The sequence below is a fragment of the Mustela putorius genome, unplaced genomic scaffold (genome assembly GCF_011764305.1).
Source record: "Mustela putorius furo isolate JIRA1106 unplaced genomic scaffold, ASM1176430v1.1 tig00000421_pilon_pilon_pilon, whole genome shotgun sequence".
Lineage (NCBI taxonomy): Eukaryota > Metazoa > Chordata > Mammalia > Carnivora > Mustelidae > Mustela > Mustela putorius.
Genome location: NW_025421375.1, coordinates 14,654,898 through 14,682,090, shown reverse-complemented (window position 1 = coordinate 14,682,090; position 27,193 = coordinate 14,654,898). Strand labels below are relative to the sequence as shown.

Below are 27,193 nucleotides of genomic sequence, written 5' to 3'. Positions count from 1 at the left end.
ACACAGTTCCTTAGAATCTCAAAATAAATAAATCTCTGCTTTATTTACCAGGGCAGAGGATTTCGCTTAACATTTCTTTTGAACATTTCAAAATCTTTACTGGATTTTTAAAATTGATTTCCCCTAAATGTGTTCCAGTTCTCCGTTGGAGCAAATAAGAAGCTCCTAATAACGGAATGTAAATACATGTATGTGAAATATCCCCATTCCGATCTTGTTCTTTTGTAAAAACTCTCCTTAGAACAAAATGGTTTGTTGCACAATTTGATAAAAATCGTTGAAGATTTCTATAAGCCTCCTATCCTGTTTACTTGTTTTATGACTCAATTTTATGTAAGTATATGCACAGTACTGTCACGGTGGTGTTTGCTGTGAAGAGGATATTTAAAACGTTGATTAGAGTTAGTTGCAAAAGCATCAGTAAAGAGTGAATTTTTCTTTGTCCTGTCGTGCAAGCTTTGGTGTAAAGTATGCCTTGCTTAAGAATAACTTTAATTTTACCTGATCTTCCACATCTGGGAAAGTTGAGGTCAATTGATTATACCAAGACAAACAAATGCCCTTTAATAAAATGAGAATTTCCCTCTCTATGATTTTCGAATGACCCATTGGTGCAGGATAAAATAAAAAATGAAAAATAGCGTTGTATTGACAGACCACATTAATAATGGTATGATATCTGTATTGATTTTTTCACCCTTTATTCTATACTGAAGTAGCTTTAAAGAGCTCACTCCCCAGAAAGTAAGCATCCTTCATTTTCTCCACAGCGACTGTTCTGTCATTAGAGCCGTTGCTTTGCACATGCCCATTATAAGACTTGAAATCCTGAAATCCCTGGACCTCAGCTGGTGTCAACATAGAGGACATATCAAAGTTTTTTCTAATCCCTAGTATCTTAATAGAGAATAACCACAAAGCTTTAGAAGGATTCCTGGATTCTCAATCTAGAAGTGATTATTGAAATATAAGCATCCTCGAAACACAATGTGAAGCAAATTGGTGTTGTTAATAGCTTTAAAAGGTTTGCTATTTTATCAGATTCTAATGTCACTCCAGTGTAATTGTTCCCTGAGACATAAGAAGCAGAAGGAAGGAATGAGCTCTAAATGGCGGCCTCAGCTACTTCAGGTTTGGCAAATATTTTCTGTAAAAGTCCAGATTTGAGGGCTGTAGGTCTCTGCAGCAACAATTCAACAATATGTAAATGAATGGATGTTACTGTGTACCAGTAAAACTTTATTTACAAAAAGAGGTGGTGGTTTGGATTTGGCCATAAACTGTAGTGTGTCCACCCCTGAGCGCTCCTGAGGAGGGCATTTTAGGCGCCATTCCAGGTGATGAAAGGACCCCTGTGGGGAAGGAGAGGCCGGCAGGACTACCAAGCCTAAGAGGCTGTTATTCAGCTGAAAGCTCTCTTCCTTTGTTCCTTGGTATTGCAAGACAAAAACTCAGAGCCTGACTTCCAGCTCTTTATATTTTAGGAGTAGATATACAACATAATATAAATAACTACATTAAAAGGCAGGAAGTAAATTCTGCCATGGAAAAGATAAAAAATGAGTAAGAGGCAAAGATCCACTCAGCAGGGGGGTACAGGTCTGAGTCCCTGGGGGGTACAGGTCTGAATCCCTCCCTAACTTGTCAAAGAAAAATGGAGCCTAAGTGGTTTAATGCAGCATGTTCCAACAGAAATATAGTGAAGCCGCAGGTAAGAACCCTATATGCAATTTAAAATTTATAGTAACCTTGCCGGAAAGAAAAACAAACAAAAAAAACCAGGCGAAAACAATTTTAATACTATAGTTTATTTAAACCAGTATAACTAAAATACTATCATTTCAATATATAATCAGTATAAAAATTATTTTCTAGATTTTTTTCAAACTAATTCTTGAAATCCAGTATGCATTTTGTACTTACAGCTCATCTCAGTTTAAAGTAGCTACATTATTTCAGTTTCTCAACTGACACATGTGGCAGGTAGTTACCTTATTGTATAGGTACATGCGTAGTGGCCAAGAACATGGTTTTGGATTCAGACGTTCCTCAGTTTGGGTTCTTAATTCCATGATTTATTCAGCATATCTGTATCTTAGTCCCCTCATATATAAAATGGAGCAAAAATAGTGATTACCTACATGTTTTAAAAAGTACTTAGCACAGTGTCTGGGACATTTTAAATGCTTAAGTGATTCCTAACATTACTTATAACAAATGATACCGTTCATGTCAGTTGTGCGTGTGAGGACTGTTTGTATATGCATACACATTAAAACTGTAAATATGACAGTATACACACACACACACACACACACACACACACACACACACTGTATATAGTATACAAGCTAGATGCACTCAGGGGTTTTAGAGATGCTTGTTTCAAAGAAATATTTCTCTCTGCATGCTCACTCCAGATTAACTTCGTAGCAGAAAGTACAATAGTAACTGATACTAGATTTCAGAAGTAATTGTTGCCTTCTAAGTGCTACCATTGTTAAATAAAAATGCTTCCTGCCCTTTCTAATCTTTTGAAAATGAGCTAAATGTTAAAACCAGGGTGTCCTTTATAATTATCTATTGAAAACACATGATTAGGAATGTAAAATGTCATTGTTTCGAATCTTAATTTAAAATAAAATGTCATTTTGACCTTCTTCAGGAGATTCATCCCCTTGAAAGATAATCGAAATTGAACCAGAGCACCGCACCTCTAAAGAACAAAGATTAGGTTCCCCTAACTCACAAGAAACAATGCTTGCTAGAGTGCAGTTACTTTAGAGAGTATTTATTTATTTCTCCCCGAAGAGCAGGGAGCCCACTCAGGGTTCGATCCCAGAACCCCTAATCACCACCTAAGCAGAAGGCAGACGCTTAACCCACTGAGCCACCCAGGCATCCCAGAGTACTTTTGAATTTGAAGGTGAAGTAGGCATTTTATATCTTTGATGCCCTCCTTTTGTGTATTTGGTTTCTTACTGTTGCCTAATACTATAGTGCCTGGCCATACATTTTGAATTGTTGAGCTTTGTAGTGACCAGAATGAGTTTGAATATCACTTTGTTAAACAGGCTATTCTGCCACTTGGAATTTAGTTAGTTAATTGCATATAGAAACTCGTATCAGGGGTTCCTGGGTGGCTCAGTCATCAAGCGTCTGCCTTGGGCTCAGGTCATGATCTCAGAGTCCTGGGATGGAGCCTGGAGTTGGGCTCAGTGCTCAACAGGGGGATCTGCTTCTCTATCTCCCTCTGTTTCTACCCCCTACTTGAGCAAGCTCTCTCTCCCTCAAATAAATAAAATCTTAAAAAAATAACAAAAAGGCAGGTGAATAAAAAAGAAGAAAGAATTCAAACCCAAAGCCTTGCTAGGTGTGGGTGATTCTAAACTAACAGTCTCTGTTACACTCGGTATTTCAATAAAATTATATAGAGCAGGAATTCACAGCTTTGCTTTTGGGGTCATTACTAGGGCACATCAAAAACACCAGACACTGTGCCAAAGAACAAATTCAAATAACATTGTCCTGTATTATCTGAGTCTGGCTCAAAATTACCGGCATATCTGCACCAGGTAAGGAAATATCTGGGTTAGTGAAGCCAGTCTTGTGATACCAGAATTCCATTCCTCATGTGTTTTGCTTTTTTATTTTTCCCAAAGGAGACAGCTGTGGAAGAGAATGCAAAATTTATAATCAGTCACTTCACATGTGGCATTATGAATTGTATCTTTAAGAAATAATTGACCTACTGAAGTATATTTCCTCCTTGGTTCAGTGGGCTATTTACATTAATGTGGTTATAATTTCTAGTATTTTGTAGACATAAGGGCAGAAGTCACTATGATTCCTAGATCTTTTTGACAATTATTTCACATTTATGTATTTATCCACTCAGACAGCTTTTATTCATTCAACTAAAAATCCTGGTAGAGTGCCAACTGTGGGCCAGGGACGAGGTTAGATACTTTAGAGACGAAACAAAGACAAAGACATTAATTATTTTGTTGACATCTTGCAATGCCAGTCATCATTTTCTCTAGTTGCATTAGACTTTCATTGTGAACTTGCTATGGAGTAGATAACATTTAGAATGTTTTTACAGGTTATGCAAAACATGGTATTTTGTATTTTTGTGTGTGTGTCCTGTATTTTCATTTTAATCACATATTTGTAAAATTGGAAGCTGTGGCTTAATGGTGTGAGTCAGAAAACTCCAGTGTCTAGCTTTGTTTTCAAAGGAATTGTTTGCTACTGGACAATTTCTTCATCTCAAATTGTATGAGACCTCAATTGTGTAAGAATAACTAGTTTCTCTGGTCCATGTGCTTGTCTTTATTTGCATTTATGAAGCAGAAAACTAGATCATACTTTGCCATATTTGGCTCTCAGCTGTGAAACTCTGATCAGCAAACCTTTTAATCACGCCAGATTATGTGATTGTTTTGTGACACAGATGTACAGTGACCAGGGATTAGAGTTTGTTGTTTTAAAATTGTCATTTCAGCAGTCTGTATGCAGATACAGGATTGCCTTTAAAAATCTAAATATGGATCTCTCTGAAAATACAGACAAATACCTTAGAAAGAGAAGACTTTTATTTATTTATTTTTGCTATACAACTCCCTATTTATCCCAGAATAAATAAATAAACTAAACCTAAACCTAAAATATTTATAAGTACGCTTTTACTGGATTTATTTACTCTTCTCTATAAAATTACAACCTCTAAGTACTGACACATTTTAAATATACAGGCAATTGAAAGAACACTCACTCACTTTAATGTATACATGGTTAAACTATTAGAAAAAATTGAGTACATTTTAAACTTACAACTTGATATATTTATAGATAATCTCAGAAATGTAATGGAAACATATTGTGCCTGAAAGTACCTTGGGCTCTTGGTAAGTGACTCCACCTCTTTAAGATCCTTGTCATTAACAGCCAAATATAATCTTGGCTAAATCCATTCAAGCTTTGTTGGCTAAGTTTGTTTGTTTTTAGCTAACATTTATTTGGTATTTCTTGTTTGCCAGGCTCTGGGTCTTTTACATACTGTCTTATTTTTGACACTTCATTGTGGGATTTTGGCGGGAGATGTAGGGGGTTGACTGAATTGGGGTATAAAGAAGCCATTCATATCAACAAGGTAAACTGAGGACACACACTAAGATAACATAGGTATCTAAGGGCAATGGGGACAGGACTAGAACCTATAGCTCCTAAATCCTATGGTCTTTCTACTGTATCCACTTTGTTATTTTGACCTTCAGGGTCAAAATAACAGGGGTGAATTCTTAAACTGACTCAGGCTTCTTGATGTGAACCTAAATGATTTTATTGCACATATTGCACAATATTTATTGTTACCACCTCTGTGTGGTAACTGATAACTTCTCGACCCGAAAGACTGTCAGGGACAGTAAATGTCTTGGGCATGCGGAGATGAGTTGGTGGTCAAACAAGAGCCCCTCTGATCCCTTCTTTGGGCGCTGGGATCCCATCCGTCCACTTCTGTGTGCTAAGCTCTAAATAGTTTGCATATTTGATTTTTTTTTTCCACTTGGACTCCTAGAACACAAGATGCTTCCTCCTTACACCATTCATCCCCTGCATCCCTACACCAATAAAGAGCCAACAAAGAAACACAAAAGCAGAAATTCCTGAACTTTAGATAGGACAAACTCTGAGGGGTAATATGTTCTGCATAGCTTCATGAGGGGTAATCCTGAAGCTGACATTTTTCCTGAAATTGCAGCTTTGCTTGGTTTCTTAGCTTTCTGTTTTACTTACTCACTCCCTTGCTCACTCTCCTCCTCCAAAAAACCTTCTTAATAACTTATCTGCTCTTGAAGCCTTACTTTGGAATTGACTTATCGAGAATGTGAAATGGGAAAAAATTTTTTTTCTTTGAAGTCCTTCTCCCTGAGTTTTATACCTTATTTGTCTCTTTCTGCACTGTCAGCTGGTATTCTTTGCTGCTCTATTTATTTATTATTTAATTTTTTTAAGGTAATCTCTACACCCAACATGGGGCTAGAACTCATGACCCCAAGAACAAGAATCCTATGTTCTACCGACTGAGCCAACCAGGCACCCTCATTCTTTGCGTCTCTCAATATGCCCTTTTCCACCTGTCGTAGGTAAAACATTCTAGATTCTAACATTTGGCTGCTTGTGATGTGTGTGTTATAGATTAGACAAAGCAGACTTGATAGATTTATGTATAGATTTAGAATGTTCAGCTATGAGAACTTGGGTTTTCCATAGATACTTCTGTCTCTGTTAGTTTTCTCTTTCACAGTTTTTCTGGGAAGTGATTTCCAACTAAATGCAGGCTACTTGAAACAGGTAAAGGGCATGAGATGGTCTAATAAAACACCAAGTTATGTAGTGCAAAAAGAGAAGCAAGCCAACAGCATCATCAGGGGGGCTAATTGTGCTGCACCTTCGGTTTGAGAGACACTGATCAGAGAGCAAACACATCAGGCCCTACTCACCCTGATATGCTCCCCTCCTCCAGGCCCATGAGCAGACTATCCATGCGATCAACACATTCTTCACCAAGAGATCCCAGAAGTAAATCCACTTGGTCATAACATCTAGGATCTCAGGATTTGTGGGCACCTGGCTACTTATTGGGTTGAGACGTGTCTCTCTTCTGGGGGTCAGCTTAACTATGAAGAGTTTGACCCCGTAGGACCTACTTGGCAATATCTCTTTGGGTATCTTTTCCCATTGTGCTGCTGGTGTTAACACATGATTGTACAGCAAACCTTGCCTTTCTTCTCTGCAGGTCATCCAGTGCAGTAGGAGAAAAGATGAAAGTGACCCCCCACACACACTATCTCAGGGGCTTTCATGTCCACATAAATAAAATGTAGTCAGTAATGCCCTGCTGGGTGTGCCATGGACAATACTATATATAATTTTCTTTTACACAAAGCTCAATAGGCTCTAAGGTATCTGTTTGCAGGGAGCAAACAAGGTCTATTTTAGAGCCAAAATTATTCATCTTTATTTTTTTGTTCTTTAAAAAAGTTTTTTTTTTTTTTTTCTATTTCCATTTTGGTAATCCATGGATTTAGGATCCACTCTCTACTGGATTTATTTACTCTTAATAAATGAATAAATAAATTTCATACTGAAGTACGTGGCCTGGGATCTTTATCTGTAAAATTCTTCCTTGTTACGTACAAAGTGTAAATTAGTGGTATAAACAAGACTTGGGGAGGATATCTTTAAACTAGTTAAGTGAACAGGCTGCTCTAGTGCCCTTAAGCACTTGAAAAGCATGTATTTATCCACAAATAGCTAGTATGCTAATTACTGCTTGTTATTATTTAGTTCATTAAATCTACTTCCCTCGAGAGCCACACTAGACAGCTCTTTGTTTTGTGGCCCACTCTGACCTACTGTACACTGCTAAATGGAGTCAAATCTTGTTTCCGAAGAAACACTATTTGCTGACTCTATTTAGTAATTCAGACTGGCCTTCCCTAACACGGTCTTTACCATGCTTCAGTGACATTCATGTGACTGAAGACATGGAGACTGCTGGTGTTCATTCTAACAGTGCTTGTGACACTTTCAAAATCATAAACATGTTGCTTTTTTCTAGCTTCAGAGGAAAATAGCATTGCATCTTTACTAAATATTGTGGATTCATTGATATAAACATATTAATGATGAAGCAAGGTAAATAACTTGTCTTGACATGTCAAAGTGGTGAACCAAAAATAGTCTCATGCCCTGCTGACTGTGTCCCCATTCCTGGGAGAAACACAAGCAAACAGAGAAAAAGCCCCTTAAGCCATTATTTATGTTACGTGTTTTGAAGAAATCTGCTTTGTTGAAATTAATCACCTTTAAACTATAAGCTGATTCTGCATTCCACAGAGTTTTCTTGGAAAACTAAAGAACAATGACATTCTTGTCATTGAATGACCATCTTTTTTTAACAGCAAGAGTATAGTGGAATTGAGGGTAGTCCTTTATAATAGAATTGACTGATCCTTTATAGCTATAAACATTTGGATATTTCAAAACATTTTGTATTAATTTAATATATTATAAATGAATAGTATAATATACTATGTCAGAAAATAAATTTCTTCCAGCCCAATTATTGTATGCTTCAATTCACCAGACCATTAAAAATTATCTAACGCATGCAAGTTTCCCTTGTTACTTTGGCTACCAGGAACCTCAAAGATAATATTGTGCTTAATTGCTGAAATTATCCTTATGCCTTTTGTAATGAATCAAAGCAAACGCATTTGGGACTAATCATAAGATGAACACAAATCTATCTAATTGTGGCCTGTCCGATAAAAAGGGAAAAGATTAATAAAGTTCTTTACAGAAAACGGCTTAAACAAGAGATTTCCTTCAATACCCGGATCTAATTTACCTCTAAGAACATATGGCATATTTCACTATTTAACATAGTGAAAAAACAGAAACCTGCTCCCTATTCATACAAACATGCCAACCATTTGTTTTTTTCTAACTTGATTAAAATATTTTCAGGGACGCCTGGGTAGCTCAGTTGTTTAGTGTCTGCCTTCAGCTCAGGTCATGATCCTGGGGTCCTGGGATGGAGCCCTACATTGGGATCCCTGCTCAGTGGAGAGCCTCCTTCTCCCTCTCCCTCTGCTGCTCCCCTTGCTTGTGCTCTTTCTGTCTTTCACTGTCTCTGTCAAATAAATAAATAAATAAATAAATAAATAAATAAATAAATAAAATCTTTAGGGGAAAAAATCAAATATTTTCCAACAGCTGATGGAAGATTTTTATACAATACAAAACATTGAAAACACCAGTAGCCTCAGTATATAATGAGTTCATTGATGGTATGTTTTTATGCAATTTGCAATAATACTGGTCAGTATTAGTTATAGATTATATTTCAACTCCATAAGCAATGTGTTCTGTGATAGAAACAAACAATCCAGGAATCACTTAGGTGAAATATTCAACGGTCTTCAGAATAGAGCAGTCCCATTGCCCCACAGCCAGAAGGAGGTGGAGGAGCTCTTGTCTTGGCAGAGGCCAAGATTAAGGGTCTCCTGGGTGACTGCCATGCAGGCCTACAAAGCAAAGGTACTTATGAGCTTTGCTGCAGAGATCCTGCTAGCATCTCTTACAAGGAAGTACAAAAACTTAGGGCAACTTCAAATAAGCCAGCTGTACAGTTTGTGTAAAACAGAATTACCAACTATTAAAATACATCTGACAACGATTTATTGAAAAACTTAACTGCTTGACAAGCTGTCTTTGAGCTTTGATGGAAGGGTCATATTCATAAAAGGATGGTTACTGGGGATAAATTGTGCTCTTGATCCTTTTAGGACAAAGCTTAAAGATTGATGATTTTGAAGATTTTATTTATTTATTTGAGAGAGAGAGAGAGAGAGAAAGAAAGAGAGAGAGAGAGAGAGATCATGAGAGGGGAGAAGGTGAGAGGGAGAAACAGACTCCCTGCAGAGCTGGGCGCCTGATGCGGGACTCAATCCCAGAACTCTGGGATCATGACCTGAGCCGAAAGCAATTGCTTAACTGAACCACTCAGGAGTCCCAAGATTGCTGATTTTGTTATAACACCATCATCTATACCACTGTGAAGACACAAACCAAGGTAGAATTTCTTCCTGAAGCCTGAATTTACGAAGAGAGACTGAATATTTTGCTGAATGAAGTCTAGGATGGCCAGGAGTGTAATTATGCACTCATGGAGGCCACAGACAGGGCAGCCAGAGGATCCACCATCTGGAAGAGGATGAGGACTGGAGTGACTTGTATCTATACCACGCACCTGGCCACTGGGCTCATCTCCACCACTGAACTGGCAAACAGACCTGAGCTGTCCTCCTTGAAGTCCAGCTTCTTGGCTGTGTTCCTGGCAAGTTCCCAGGCACCTTCTATTTTTCACTGAGTCTAGAAACCATCTTTTAAAATAAGCCAGAATATTATCGTGCTCTTTTTTTTGGTGCAGTGAATTAGTTCTGCCTCTCCCCAAGTGACTGTGTTCACTTACTGATGTATAAGTCCATCCGAGTTCTCTTTTCCCATGTGAGAATACTTAGAGCCAGGATATTTTAGTTCTCAGAGGAAAACGTACGAATGAGTGTAAGCTGTATGAATGACCTTTTGTTTGCAATATTTTTCTGATGTTTACCACCTATTCAGGTTTCTTTTGGTGAGTTCCCTTTGGAGTTAAGTGCAGTAAGTCCCAGGGGGATTCTGAAGTTGTTGGTTCATGTCTACACAGCACCTACCCATTCATTCCTGAAAGGCTGTTAAAATATCCAAAATAGTTCCGAAATTATCAAACCCCAACAAACTAGCTTTTGGAACCTCTGCTTCTGTGATTATGAAACACCTAATTGCTTTGGCAAAAGTTCTTCCACTACGTGCTTTTGAATTTGGTTTCTCGATAAATAGCTGCATCTCGTGTCGGTGAGGACATGTAACCAAAAGAGCTCTGAACTCCTAAAATGATGTTACCGCTGTTGCTTTTGATGCATAGGTTTGTTTAAGGTGGAAGTGGTTTGTGGCCTACATTAATTGTTGGTCTGAATTTTGCAACAATCCTACATGTCTACTTAGGAGTTTCAGGTTCACGAGGGCATTAGAGTCTGCAAATGGCTCCTTTCTTAACTTAGGCACTTTCTGATTGCTTTTCCAGTTAACTAAGTCCGTTCTGGGAAATGCACTAATCTGGGGGACTCTCACTGATGCATCACAGGATTCATTTCCTTATTTTTCAGCTTTTTGTCTCCATTAAGTTTTACTTACCAAAGCTGGTGGATGCTCTTCTCTTTGCTTAAGAATTAAACTTGTCCTGGGGCACCTGGATGGGTCAGTAGTTAAGCGTCTGCCTTTGGCTCAGGTTATGATCCCTGCATCAGGCTCCCTGCTCTGCAAGAAGCCTGCTTCTCCCCCAGGTTAACACTCCCCCTGCTGGTGTTCCCTCTCTCACTGTTTCTCTCTCTCTCTCTCTTTCTCTCTCTGTTAAATAAATAAAGAAAATCTTTAAAAAAAAAAAAAAAAAGAATTAAAATTGTCCTATGCACAACCTTGTGCCTTGTGCCCACCAGGGGTGCCCTTTGCAATACCTAGAAACCTTGCCTATCTTGTGTCAGCCTCCCTCCCTAAAGTCTACTTCAGACAGATACCTTTGCATTACTAGTGTAGATGGTTGTATTTATCATTTTAAGAACTATAGAAGGGCTCTGTGTGACTGCGGATACAAGTGACCCAAGCCGGAGCCTGGCTGCTTTACCAGGTGCTTGAGTGGGACAGACATGTTCAGTGTCCTACTTCCTGATTGTATCCGTCCTAGAAGGAACAGAACTTAATTGTTTTGTTAGGAAGATGTAATTAATGGGTGGCTGACTCAACATTATGGAACTATACATATGTATACAAAAGGTAATAGACATGTTTTATGTGTTCATCAAGGAAAATGATACAGTTTTATACCAAAGGCATTGAAATCTATGTTTTCCTAAGCATAAATAAAATTTTTGAAATGGCTTTATAACCCTGGCCTTATATAGGCTATAAAAATATAGTTAGATTTTTAAAATTTATTATCCAGAACTCCAGCCTGTAATAAAAATTTAGAATAATCTGTGCAACAATTAGATGAAAAACTCTGTTAGCTGGTTTATGCTTCTATTATAGAATATATTCTGATAGGAATTGATTTTTCTTACAATATCACTAAGGGTAAAAGTCAATATTTATATTTCTTGAGAACCACTTAAGTCAAACGCTGTTTTACAATTTGGCAAAAAGTGAAGCTTTATTGCATCTCACAGTTAACAAATGAAACAAGTTTCACAATCAAGTTAAATATGTTTAGTGAATTTTACTGGATATACGGAGTCACTTGATTGTGCTCACTAGGACCGTATGACCTAGACACTGTCTTTGGTACTCTCTGTTTTAGTACAGAAACTCCCAGCAAGGGTTTTGATTTAAACCTTTGTATAGGGCGCCTGGGTGGCTCAGTGGGTTAAGCCTCTACCTTCGGCTCAGGTCATGGTCTCAGGGACCTGGGATCAAGCCCCACATTGGGCTCTCTGCACGGCAGGAAGCCTGCTTCCCCCTCTCTCTCTCTGCCTGCCTCTCTGCCTACTTATGATCTCTCTCTGTCAAGTAAATAAATAAAATCTTTTTAAAAAAAACACCTTTGTACATAGATCAGGTATGAAAGGAAATAGAAAAGTTCAGTGCTCAATGAAATAACATTGTAACATCCTTACCTCTCAAGTACATACCATCTTCAAGACTTCAGAAAATGTCTTGATAACATATTTGGAGGTGTCATTAACCTCTCTGTTTGGGCTATAGATAAAATGCAGAATTTTAGGTTTAGAAGTGTTCACTGTGTGTAATGCAAACATACACGATGGTATGCAAACAAAAGTTGCATAAAAATCCTTATCTATGTTTTTGAAGATTTATTTTTTATTTTTTATTTTTTTATTTATTTGACAGAGAGAGAGACAGCAGAGAGGTAATACAAGCAGGGGAAGTGGGAGAGAGAAAAGCAGGCTTCCTACTGAGCAGGGAGCCCAATGCAGGGCTTGATCCCATGATCCTGGGATCATGACCCAAGCCGAAGGTAGATGCTTAGCCACCCAGGCACTCCTCTCTTTTTTTTTTTTTAAAAGCACTCTGCTTCCCCTTTCAGCGAAAGTATCCCATTTTAGCTAACATTTTATGTTTAGTAGTTCAGATACCTGTGAATATCATAGCTCAGATCAGCTAGTAGCTGGCTAAAAGAACTATACAAACACACCAACACATGCACATGCAAGTTTGACAGTACAGCTCTGTTTCCTCTACAGTGATCCCACTGCCTCATTTCTGTGTCCTTGAAATAAAGCTTATAGATGAGGTTATTGTAATAAAATTGATGTCATCTATTTTCACACTATGTGAAGTATAGCTTGTTTCCCTGAAGAAAAAATCTTGGTTTTAAATATTTATTTATTATAACCAGCAAGCAATTCTTGAATACCCACTGTTGGTATTGTAGGGTGACAGGTGCTGAGAACACTATGAATCATGAGGTTGTACAGCAAAAATTATAGGCTGAAACTGATAGTTTAAAGCCCAAGACATTTACTACAGTTTAAAAATGAATATAATGACAAGGCTAGGGAACTGTTTCATTGTGTCCAGATAGACACATTTGCATGGTTGGGAGGAGGAAAACTCAGCCTAGGAAAGCAATGTATTTAGTAAAGCCATTCAGAAAAACGCCCACAGTATGGAGATGGGGTGCCGGAAAGATGGGCACTAGAAAAAGCTGACCTTGACATATACTACATGAAAACAGTGAAGGATGACTTTGGTATTTCCTCCTCGAAACTGTACCCTATTTTTAACATTGGCCAGCATCCACTCAGATTCCTATTGTTCCCCACTTTCTTATATCATTGAGAGAGAGGGTTTTCCTCACCTGTTTTAATTGAAGCCTGAGACCGAGTGAGTAGCGACAGGTAATGGTGTAGTGACTGAGTTCTGAGAACCAATATTGACTATACATACTTAAGAATATCCATTCTGATCATGACGGGGTTAAGCAGGTTTTCAGGTGATAACTCTAAATTTACCCATAGAATTACTTAATAAGTCCTCTCAAATAAAACCATACATTTTAAAGAAAATAACTGGTTCATACGTCATTTCAAATTTATGAACCACATCTCCAGTGCCATTTCACACATGAAAAATCAGTGATAGAATCATTTGGGGGATTATTATTTCATACAGATTTTAACTTGGAATCTTTTTCTTGGACAGTTTTTGAAAATGGGATATAAACTATCTTTCAGGAATAGTTGAAATGGAGCTCTGATGTACTAGGTAATCTCCATTCCTTTCAAACCAAAAAGCATGGTTTGAAAAGCGCATATGGTGATCTCTCTTCCACAACCATTTAAGGAACTCATTAACTGAAGCCTTGGTTGGTATAATTACACAGTTGTGAAAGAGTACACCCTATACATTGTTCTTCTGCACTTTGTAAACAAGTCTTCACTTTATCAAACAACTGAGGATGTATAGTCATTACTTGAAAATAGCAGTTCCAGAATAAGACAAGCTTTAGCACAAATGAAAAGTACAAGTAGTCATTCCCCTAGTACGGATTTGCTGTAAAATGTCTTTGCAAGCAGTTTGACTTAGTGGAGGATTAAAGAAAGAACCTCTAAACCAAATGAGATTTAAAGGCAATGAACCATGATGGATGATAATTTTGGCAAAATAAAATCTAACCTGCATACTTTAGCAAATTATGTTGATAAGACTTGGTTAATTATAAATAATTCATTACTAAGCAAGAGAACAGAAAAAAATTGGGCCCTTATTTCAAGAGCATCTGAAAGGTCTTTTCAATATGTGTTTTTTTTTTTTTTTTCTAAGTAACCTGTAGTTTAAACTGTGAAATTGATTTTGCTTTCTTTATACACACCCACAAATACCATTTTCACTTCTAACCATAGATATTAGGGTTATAATATTGTAGCATTGGTAGGTTTGTGCAGTGATATTTTAAATATCCACCATGTTGATTTTATTAGCTGTTTTTTAACAGTGAAATTTTGGCATTCCTTGTTAACAGCAGCCATGCTAATTGATACTTAAACAGGGCTTTTATGCTGATTCACATTTTCCTAAAATTGCTCCTCTCCCTCCAAATCTGAGTTGGGTTAGCCGCTGATTAACTCTTTCATTTTACTAAAAATAACATAGTGTTGTCCATTGTGATGAAATATGTTAACTTTAGAAATTTGAGTTGTAGCACCTTCAAGTCAAAGTGCATTACCATGTACCATACTGGTTTTGAATTCAGAGAGAATTGGTTTTAAATCCTGATTCTACTGCTTCCTGGTCATAGGGTCTTGCACAACTTGATTTTTTTTTAATTATTAATTTTTTATTATTTATAAACATATATTTTTATCCCCAGGGGTACAGGTCTGTGAATCACCAGGTTTACACACTTCACAGCACTCACCAAAGCACATACCCTCCCCAATGTCCATAATCCCACCCCCTTCTCCCAAACCCCCTCCCCCCAGCAACCCTCAGTTTGTTTTGTGAGATTAAGAGTCACTTATGGTTTGTCTCCCTCCCAATCCCATCTTGTTTCATTTATTCTTCTCCTACCCACAACTTGATTTTAATTTTTGATGAAAAGCTGTTCATTCCTTTGAGGGCTTGGCTTTTAAGAGAAGTTTTAAAGATTGGGGAGTATCTTACAGAACTCAAGAACAACAGTCAGACCTCTTGCCAGGTAATGAAAAGACACCAGAAATTTAGAAATTCAGACAGCAACTGGGATGCATGTTTTATTTTCTGACTCTCTACAGACCAATTCATTCTATTTTGTAAAACTTATGGAGGGCAGAAGAGGACCACCCAAAAGGAGTGAAAGGGGCAGTTAAGAATGTCATTATTATCTGGGAATAAACATCAAAATGTATCTACCCCATGTGACTACAGTGTCCTCATTTCCCATATAGGAAGGCTGTGGGGGGATGGGTAGCAATATATATGAAACATTCCTGAGCCAGCACATAGTAGGCCCTTAATGAGGTTCATTCATTCTTATTCTTGGCTAGGAAATATCAGAACATCTTATACAAGCTCTTATATAAATCTTATATAAATATAAAGCATTATCACACAACCTTGCCTCCAAGTTTATGGAATTCTTGATCTGATGAGGTAATATTCAGTCTAACAGGAGAAGCAAAGATCATGCCTAAAGCAGGGAATATAGTTCATACTTGTTAGTAACTATGGATACCCATCCCTCCAAGGGAGTCAAACTCCATACAAGATAGCAAAGATGGTAACATAAGCACAAGGTCTGATTTTCACCTTAATAGAACATGGTTCTGTTGGATCACATGGCATGTTATAAGTAGGTGAGAATGACACAGGGCCAGCAGATAGGATTGGGGACATTGAGAAAAGGCCATAAGAAATGTATGCTTGATTTCTGTTTTCATTTTGAAATTCGGTATTCATTCAGCTTTCTAGAAAGAGTACCCTTTTGGAAGAACAACCCATATTTTTCAGTCTTATTCCAAGTGCATATGGAGGTGTGTTTTCCACCTGTTCCTCCTCTAAGGATGGCTCTGTTGACTCAGGCCTCTTGAACCAGAGCACTCATTCTCCTGGCCACAGGGACTGGTGCTGGAATGGAGATGGTACCCAAATGGAATCAGTAAGACCCAAGGAGACTTTGCAGGGGCTATCCTGACAGAGGCACTATATTTTCAACTGTGCTTCCACCTGGGAAAATACAGCTCTTACCTTACTGACAACAACACAAGGCCTGAAGACAAACCCAGCACAGAAAACAGGGAACCAAAAACGAGAGGACTTGAATCCTGATGACATTAATTTAGTCCCTGCACCAACTCTGGAGTGTGAAGACCAGTCTACCCCAGACTTTTGAGTTACATGTGTCAATGTCTCCATCATGTGTCACTGAGAAGAGGAAGAGTAAAGAATTCTATTTTACCACAGCCATTCCACCCAAAGCCAAAAGTGTCCTATAGTCAGGTACCACAGTCACAACACTGTCATACCTGTGCCACTCATGCTAGGCTGTCTGTACCCTCTCTGAACAAGGACAGGGAAGTTGATAACCTTGAATGAGACTGTTGCGCAAGGAGGGTGAAGAAGAGCTGTAGCAGCCTCCCTGCCAGCTCTGTAGGTCATGGAGCAGGAAGTTTTCTGTTCTCTACTGCTCTAGGGGAATACAAGGGTAGAGAGGGGAACCTGCTGGACTATTACAGAGTTTTGGTAAGTTTGAGCTAAAAGGTGAGTAATAGTCTAGTTGTCTCTAGCTTCCATCAGGGATCTTGGGGGCAGGTGACAGCTGTTTCTCCCCAATGAATTCAGGGTCACATTCTTCTTTTCTAACACCCAGCCAGCTCTAGAATTCCAGTTCCAAAATGTATGAAATATGAAGCTCCTTGACTATTACCTTTCTGGAAACCGAGTGAAGGATTGCTAGCTGTATGAAGCTTCGGTAATCCCACCTTCGTGTAATTATGTCATGTTCACGATAGTAAAGGAATGTGGTAAGACTAGAATGAGCAAGTTTCTGGGGTGCAGGCTCCGTTGTTTGTTTCTTTTCTCACTTTGAAAAACCCTCAAAGAGCTTATGGTACTTTATGTAGTTGAGTTTTGTTTTGTTTTAAAGAGAGAGAGAAAGAGAATATGAAGCAGGCTTTATACCCAGCATGAAACCCAACACAGAACTCAATTTCATAACCCTGACATCATGACTTGAGCCAAAATCAAGAGTTAAACGCTTAACTGACTGCACCACTCAGGTGCCCCCGTTGAGTTTTTCAAAGACATTATTATACAAAAATATTTTTAAAACAGGGAAACCAAGCAGAAACAAGGAACCTGGGATGGGAATGGGTGTGCAGTAGGACTGTCCACCTGCTCCAGGCCCCTGGTCATAGGTGTGCAGTAGGACTGTCCACCTCCTCCAGGCCCCTGGGCACCGTGAGAAGCCGAAGTTGTTTATCTGTAAGAGGAGAAGTTGACTCCTTCCTTCCTCTTCACCAGATTTCTGGAATTTTCTGAACCTATATTCCAACCACAACACAGACAAAGACAGCCCTTGGCTATTAGAAAGACAAATCTATTTAGGAAGAATAAATATCCTTGGTTATGAGAAACAGAAAATACTGAGAAATATGACAATATTAACGAGCATAACAGTGTTCCATATTTACAAAGTCCTAATAGTGCCAGTACTAAACACTGGTTAAAATTATGATATATTATTCTAAAAGGATGATTGCACAATATTTGAGATAGTGTGGAGGCCAGATGCTTATTATCTATAGTAAGAGGTCAAATTAAATACCCAGAATTAATAAACTAAGAAAATTGAGGACATATTATTATATGGAGGACATATTATTATAAATTTATATATATGTGTCTGTATATAAAATATATATTATTGTAAAATATGGGGACTAATCATGAATGAAATAATTAAAAGTACACAATAGTGAAAAACCCAGGAAGAGAGCATGTGAAATAAAAAAGTGCAAATAAGAGAGTGCTCTTTTTTCCTTATAAGACTTACAGAATTTATTTGACTCTTAAAAGAATGTGTTTGTCATACTATGAAAAGTATTAAGATCAATGTTTAAATTACAAAGAACCCTCCAAAAATAGTTTATGGTGTGGTATTTTAAAATTTGCCAGTCAGCTTGATGCTAAGTCTATTTTTAAAAATGGACTTTATGAAATTTTCATTGCTATAGTTTAACAAGACCAGATATCCTGAATTACACCCCCTCTCCTACTGCAAATCACCTAAATACTACATAAATTAGAGCCGACATGCTTTGAAAAACATTAGTGCGCTCACAAGAATGTAAAAGGAGTTCTCCATGACTTGCAAAAATAACAACAATATCCTCATGAAACACAAACGAAAACACAATAAATAATACAATAAAAGTGGAAAAGCCCACCCAGAAAAGCCAGGGCTGTCCTGGAAGTGCATCCAACCCAGAAATGTCAAGCTTCACTGGTTGTCAGCCCCTCTGTGGAATAGGATTTGAACTTGACAAGTATGTGAGCTGCAGCCGAGACAGCCCTCCCACCGCATACAAGTGGAGTCAGGTACTCAAAAATGACAACCTTCAACTGAAAGGAGTAATGCTTTCCAGGTGAACCACAACCACAACAACAACAACCACAAAAGCTGTCCATCTCTGTTGGAATTTGGTGGGAAAAATTAATATCCTTAATATGAATAATCTTCCCTCATAATTAGCATCCATAGCCCCTCTTTCATGGAGTCCTGGGGTTTGAATTATAACATACACTCAGTCTAAGAAATCCCAATCCAAGATACAACATGAAAATCAGGGTTGCCAGATGAGGCAAATGGAATACAGGATGCCCAGTTAAATTAAAATTATTTCTAGCTGCCTTTGGATAGATACATAAAGATAAAAATAATTTGTGGTACATACTTAAGCTAAAACATCATTTGTTGTTTATCTGAAATAAACTGTAAGCATCTAAATTACACTTCTTGTCTTAATTTTATTTGCCTCAACAGTTCCGTGTTTTGCAAAATTTTCTTATAAGATTTCTTGCAGTTACTGGCTATGTTCCATTTAAATTGTAACATATCTTGGCAGTGGTCCCACCCAACTTCTTTAGTTATGTTGTCCATTGAAAATTCATTAAAGAGAAAGCATGCTCAACATTACCACTATGAGCCAGGATTCCGAACATATATTGGCATAAAGTTAACGACTGAGAGTGGTTCTTCAATCTGTTTTATTTGAAGCACATAATACCATCTTTATGGTATTAATTAGCTTTTCCATTATTCAGTATTACTCTATCTCATGACCAATGATTTTTAAAACTGTTGTCCAGTAACAGAAAAAGATAACTTTGTCATAAATTTATATTTCCTTTCTCTTCAACACTGCAATGATTCTAATGATACTGATTATTAAATAATATGTATGTAAAGAATTGAATTCTTAAAAAATTGAATTCTTCAGGAGTTGAAATCTGTTTCAAACAAATCTTATGGCAAAAGCCATAATAATTATTCATTTCAAGTTGGAATTTCTTGTCCTTTTCATATATAGAGAGTTCATTTTAATAATAGCCTTGGCACTTAAAGAAATAAATTTTGGTCAGTTCTTTCTTTAACACATTCAACAAGTTCTTTTTAGCAAGATACTACTTCAGATAGTCATTTTCTATCTTCTTTTTAGTTCTTTCTAACAAGATACTTGTTTTCTTTCAATTTGCTGAGGACATATGGAGGACTGTGAACAAGAAATAAGTAAGTTTCACTCAATGGGTTATTAAAAATGTTAACAAGAATTTGGGGGCCTTTTCTTCAGAATTTAAGTATGATTTCAGTGCTGTAAACACACTGAGAAGTTCTCAACTGCCTTTGTTAAGGAGCCAGCAGGTTTTTGAATGTGAGAATTGAAGGATCCTCATGTAAACAGTCATAAAAGAAATTGATCAGTTTAAACACTATAAACGATGAAGCAAGAGAAAGTCTTCATTCCAGGTAGTCCAGTTGTCCATAGGAAGAGCATTAAATACTGGTTCAGCAGTATAAGGCAGAACATGGGAAAAATAACCAACACTTCCCATAAAAACATTCATATTTGGCTTCACCTTTGAATAAATCATCTCTGTGCCTTTACATAAATATCCAGCAAATTTGTATTATACCCACTGAAAGGGATACTTTTGTTTCTCATTAACTTCTAATTCAATAAGAGCCTCTGCAAAAAATGGCTGTTCTTTTTGAAGTCTCATCTGGAAGGGTTTTCCTTGTGAGTGCCTTATAAGCAAGCCTTTTTCAGAAGAAAAATACTGCACAAGCAACAGAAAAAATTTTTTTTTTCTGCATTCTGGTAGTTGGTATCTCTGGCTATCCAATCAAAAGGCAAGGTGTTTAAATCTTTGATAATCTCTATAAAAGTAAATGTAGCTAATGCATTTTTTATTTTTGTAGTAGATTTCATTTTGACACTTGAAAATCTGCTTATAGTTTTAGAGTCAGAAAATGCTCCATAGCAATAATATTCAGGCATGCAAGCTATAAAAACTAGGATATACATAGTGGATGCCATTGCAACTTTTGCTATGATTATTTTATTTTTTGAATATTGTTATTAATTACTTTTCTTTAGTATTAGTTAAGGAAATCACCTATCTCTCAGCTTAGCTGTATTATATGTTGGCCTATATCTTGTATAAAGATATAAATATCTTTATATTATATGTTGGCCTTTCCCTCATTTTTTATATTGACTGAGCCATTATATCCTACACAAACAATTTTAAAAGCTCTTTTCCCAGGCACCTGGGTGTCTCGATTAAGTGTCTGCCTTTGATTCAGGTTATGATACCAAGGTCCTGGGATCGAATTCCACATCAAGACTCCCTGCTCAGCAGAGAGCCTGCTTCTCCCTCTCTCGCTGCCTCTCCCTTCTGCTCATGCTTGCTCGCTCTCTAATAAATAAATAATTTTTAAAAGCCCCTTTCCCTTGTTTAATAATTGTCCATTGTTTTAAAAAATTGTCAAAAAATTCATACCTGCATTTTGACCAAGTTTATGTTGCATTTATAAATAAAAATTTGACTACATCAATCACTAGAAGAATTGAAAAAATTGATACGATAATCTCATATCAGGATGTCATTGTGTCTGTCCCTCAAGTCCAATTAAAAACTAACCATAAACACAGGAGAAACAATAAAAGGTCTCCAAACTCATAATAACTGAGTCTGATGGCTGATGTAGACTTCTCACTGCTGTAAAAGAGAGCTGTATTGGTAAGGCACAGTCTGTATTGGAGCCAGACTGATTTCCTATAAATATTTTAGAAGCCTGGTTTTCAGGGCTTGGTAGACTTCAGAAGCTGAGATGGAATTTAGCTGGTTATCTGGTCCGTGGAGTAAACCTCCCATTGATGGTGAACTTTCAGAAGCATGACCTCTGCAATGAGGCTGTCCCGACTGGCTGAGCTTCATAGACCGTGAACTGATCAGGAGTTATCTCTGACTTGGGACTTTAGGCAAACAACAAGTCCTCTCTTATTTCTTGAATATGAAAATTAAATACTTTTACGTGTGGTCTTCTGTGAGTCCAACTGTAGGAAAGACCATAGGCATTGTCCAGATCTTCATGCATGGAGGTGCGATTCTCAGGGACAGCTCTTAAATCATTTAAGCACCACTAAAGATGTTTTAAAATATTTTTTAAGTTTTTAATAATTCATTGAAAAAAAGCTGAATATAGGGCATTGAGGGTGTCCTGACAAAGTCAATAAAGGGTATGAAGCAAAATTCTGTAGAACATGTGTATATATATATATATAGGATATCCAGCAACCCAAATAATAGGGCCAATATGAAGATAATGTTCATGTATTTATAATCATTTAATGGAAAGATTATAAAGAAAAAGTAGAATACAGTAGTGAAAAGTAGTACAGTGACAATGACATGCTCACAAAGACATGTTTGTTAACATGAAAACATAAAAATGAACACAGATTACAGACTCTGGTTCTCAGAAGTAACATTAAACGAGTTAGTATCTGTAAAGTGTTGTCACTGAAAGGAAAACTGAACTTGAAGTCAGGAAATCTTTTGTGTCTCAGTTGGCAGAATAGATTCTTAATTATGTGTGTGTCTGTATGTTTACATTATAATCAGCATCTACTTACAGGAATCCCTTTTAAACACACAGTGCACTGGTATAAGTATTTGCATAACTAATAATTGACATATATTAGAATGATCACAGATTGACACCCCTTAGAGTTCATCTCTATGTTGCTTTCCGTGTGTATATGATTTAATTTACTGTGTGATTTACATGAATCTTGGGTTTAGGCTTTTGGATTTTCCTTTTTACATCTTGAGTGATTTAATCTTTGGGAGTTCCCGTACATACCTAGAAAAAAGGTAAAAACAGTGTAGTCGGACATGTGCACGTGCTTACAGGTAGCTAGCGGTATTCATTTCTCCAGTACAATATTTACTTTTTGGAGTTGGTCTGACCCCCACCCCCACCCCTGAAGTCAGTGGTGAATGATGCAATCTTTGGTCAACACACACACACACACACACACACACACACACACACACAGAATATGCCCTGACTGTAAGAAACTTCTAGAATATGTCTGTTGGGTAGATGGGTGCCAAGAAGCAAAACGACTAACATTTCTTACAGCCAATGCCAGCTACTCGAGTTCCATCCTTCTCACCCCCTTCCAGTTACATGGCAGCACCTTCAATGCCAGATTCCTCCAATTTAAAAAAAAAAAAACAAAAAAAAAAAAAACAGAGGAGCTGTGTTGCCCTTTTCTCTCCCTCTCCAGCAATTGAATTGATTTATTCATCTATTTAGAGTGTCTAAGGGGCAGCAGGAATCTATTTTGTTTAAGGGGAAAAGAATGTTTACCTTATAAAAGGTTAAAGTGTCACTCCAGGACAATCCTTACACACCGCTGCCAAGTGAAAAATACCAGTATTTGGAATGTCAACGTGAGTCATGGCTTAGTTTGCTTCTTAAAATCCCAAACTGTTGTCCTTTCTGGCTTCCCAGAGTTTGCTGAATGTTGATCATCAAAATATAATAAAAGGTATCTTTTTCTATATCCTCTGATAAAGGATCGTTTGGATGCCAAAGTACTGGGCATTCTTGACCTTAAACATGCTGTGCGTCTCAGAGGATTTAGTGGACAGTATAACCATACAACATTGTATTTCTTTAGTTAATGTGTCACTTTTCCCCCCATGGTTGCTGTGATTTTTATACCAAGAACAGCAAGTGGTCAAGAGCTAAAATAAACTTACCAGCGTGTTCCTTCTGCAGAGATCTTTAATTTGTAGGATATCTATTCAGTGTGTTTATGGGTTGTGAGGTGGTGAGTGGGGAGGTTGTGGTGGTCATTGTCAATTGATGTAAGAGAATTGCATAAATTTTAAAAAAATGGAGATCTTGCTAAAATCTTAACTTTAAGGATTTGCTAACATGGTTTTTTTAGGCCTAATTGCATAGCTTTTTGTTTGTTATTTGCAGGAGAGTTATAGCGTGGCTGTTCCTCACAAATGACAAGGGTAAAGTAATGGAAAGAAGTTTTAGATTGTTCCTGTTCTAACATATTTTGCCAAATTGAATTTAGTACTGGTACTCCAACTCTATCCACTCCAAAATCCCTCTCCCCAGTTGCAAGGTAGGTTCATAAAAACAAAGAGACAATATTTGTTAAATGATTCTGTTTCTTGTGCCTCAAAGACATACCCACATTTGTAATATTTCTTTTGCTATGGCAATTAGGTCACGGATTTTCATGTGCCCATCTATCCTGTAAAAGCCAGATCCAGCTCTACAAACCCCATGTGAACATTAGGAATGTTAACAACCTGCCCAGCTTCCCAGAAGAGACATATGGGTGATGTGTGATCACATTTATAATGTGCTCTAGCTCTTTCCTCTCTGGCCTACATGAGCAAGTGATGTGTAGATAGAGATATGCTTAGCATTTCTTGAGTTTTCTCCTCCTAAACCAGTTCACCATTATTTATGGAAAAAGTACAGTTGCTAATCCACTACAATTTATCAAAATCTGTGCAATGAAATGGGCCTAGAAGATAGTCACTAGTGAAAAACCGGAACCTCTAATGTTTTGATAGATACCACCTCTTGCTTTGGCAGCCTTTCTGTTTTTGTGTTCACTTGATTTATTAAAATATATTAATCCAATGACTTGTGCAAGATCATATAATTATTCTTGCAAATTAACACAATTGTTAAAAATCTTCAGACTCTTCTCTGCAAACTTTGTTTCCCCCATTACCTCCTGTAATTGACTTGGAGATGTTATTTGTGGCTTACGTTCACAGATTTCCTTCCAGAGGTTCAGAGTTTAGTATAAAAGACAACTAGACCCAAAGTGTTGTTTTGTCAGTAATGAATGGCCGATACAGTCTCAATGAGACCAAAGGAAAACAGGTATCACTTTAGGTCATTTTTCCCTTCAGAAATGCATCTTCTTTTTTTTTATTTCTTTTTTTTTTTTTTAAGATTTTACTCATTTATTTGACAGACAGAGATCACAAGTAGGCAGAGAGGCAAGCAGAGAGAAAGAGGGAAGTAGGCTCCCCGCTTAGCAGAGAGTCCAATGTCGGTCTCCATCCCAGGACCCTGGGACTATGACCTGAGCCCAAGGCAGAGGCTTTAACCCACTGAGCCACACAGGTGCCTCAGGAATGCATCTTCTTAAACTACTCTAGTGAAATACATATTTTTCTCAGGTTCTAAGAGAGGAGGGCCAATGATGAAGGTATCAGGTGAAGGCCAGGGATCAGGAAAAAGAAATCTCATAGTATATAAATGATGGTAATTCTCAGGATTCTCACATTGCCCAGACCTTTGGCTTAATGTCTTTTGTGGCACATCCATAAAGAATAGTCAGTTGAAACTCCTCAATACTGTGGAACTGCTGATACCCTATGTAAACAAATAAGAACTTTCATTATTTAAACATTGATTTTCAAATAAATGCATCTTAAAAGAAATCCCCCATCTTTGTTCCACCTTCTCTTAAATCCATTTTTTCTACCATCTGTTTATGTGTTGTCATTCTCCGATAGTATTGTTTAAATGCAATGCCATACCTGGGAAGCAAACAACCTTTTAATCTCCAGGCCACACCAGAGTTCTTAACTTAACCTATTACACTCACTTTCTAAAAATAGGATATGTTTACATTAACTCAACCAGAGATGTGTACATATTTTTCTTTTTCTTTTCTTTTATTATTATTTTTTGGAAACATTTTTCTTAAAATAGTATGTTGACCTTCAGGGAGGACCAGCAAGTTACAGTTAAGGTTATACTGAGGAATGTTAATTAGCATTCACCAAGAAACCTAAGGACGACAAAGATTGATCTTTGTACTTAGAGAGGAGTAGTTGGTTTAAATAGAATTTATAGCTATAATGTCCGATAACATAAGGCCATTCTTCTAATTTAAAATTGTTTCTTTTTCAGTGAGAACATGCACTTGTTTAAAAGCAAGGAAATTTTTTTCCCTAGTCACAAATACTGCCATGTTATAAATCGGGCTTTGTAGGTAGTGTCTTCTTTCTGATCAATAATTATAAAGTACAAAAGAAATAGAAACAGAAAGTAGAAAAGTTTTGGGGTGCCTGGATGGCTCAGTGGGTTAAGCATCTCCCTTTGGCTCAGGTCATGGTCCTGTACTCCTGTACTCCTGCTCAGCAGGGAGCCTGCTTCTACCTCCCATCTGCCTGCCACTCCCCCTGCTTGTGCTCTATATCAAATAAATAAATAAAATCTTAAAAAAAAAGAAAGAAAAAATTTTATAGTACCATTAAGTGATGTTTGACTTTTAACTATAAAGCCACTGTACAGTACTCATACTCTGCTATTAAGGGATCATCAATGGGCAAAAGTTAATTGAATTAATATAATCCAGTTCCTAAACCAGCCGAGAGAGTGGGTACCTACTGTTGAGACACTCAAGCAAGCAGATTCTGAATTTACCATCACTCTTCTCCACCCCCACTTCTCTGAGCACCAACCTGGAGCCATTTGAAAATTAGTCTCTATGCTTTTGATACACTTTGAGCGTGTGGATCAAATTCCTTAGCCTGGGAGCAAAGAGATTCTCAATCATGTGTTCATTACCTGTATAAAACCCATATCCCATTATTATTACTTTCCATTAAAGTCCCTTTCCAGCCACATCAAAGTTTTGACCATCTCCTGAATATAGGGGAGATGAGATGGAACCTTCCTGACCCTTGACTGCTATTTCCACTCCTAGGAATTCCTTTCCTTCCTCTTTCCCAGAAGAAAGCCTTTGTCCCTTCCATACCCTGTTCCCTTCTCTGTGAAGCTTGATTGCACCATTTTTGTTGTGTGCCCATACCAGCTGGGCAGAAATCTGTTCACAAGTTTTTCTCCTCAGTTAGACAATGAATTCCTCAAAAGAGAAACTTAATCATCAATCATTCTCCCCATATTGCCTTGTATTACTTGGCACTTATTCTGTTGCAGTTTGAGAAATGAATGAATAGTGCACCTATTTTATCTTGTTTTTTTTTAAATGCTCTTTATGTGGAAGATTTCATCATGAAGTTATTTTACAATAGTCCAAAAATACTGGGAAAACTAAGAGGATCCAACTTCTTGATTCCAGTGCATTAGATGGTCTTAAAATGTCGTTTACAAAGGCTTCATGCCTCATTTTTGTTCTGGCTTATTGAGATATAATTGACACTTAACATTGTGAGAGTTTAAGGCAGTGAGTAAGTTGGTACACTTATATATTGTGAAAAGATTACTGAAATAAGGTTAGTTAACACATCCATCACTTCACATAGATATTGTGTCGGGGCCGGGAGTGGGTAATGAGGAAAACAAGCCCAGGATGTTGAGCACTTTTCTTTATGTCCCTTCAGTAGGGAGAGATGGAGCTGGAATTTAAATTCAGGTGTTACTACTCCTAGTTCAGAGCAATTTCAGACCTTTCTTAGGAGATACATTGAGAAATCATATTACTGTCTCCTAAAA

General features: G+C 37.4%; 1 non-coding gene across 1 annotated transcript in view; it reads left to right on the top strand.

The window, feature by feature from the left end:
- The window catches only part of LOC101687264, an 870,167-nt gene that overhangs the window by 537,200 nt on the left and 305,774 nt on the right, over positions 1-27,193 (top strand). The window lies entirely within an intron of this gene.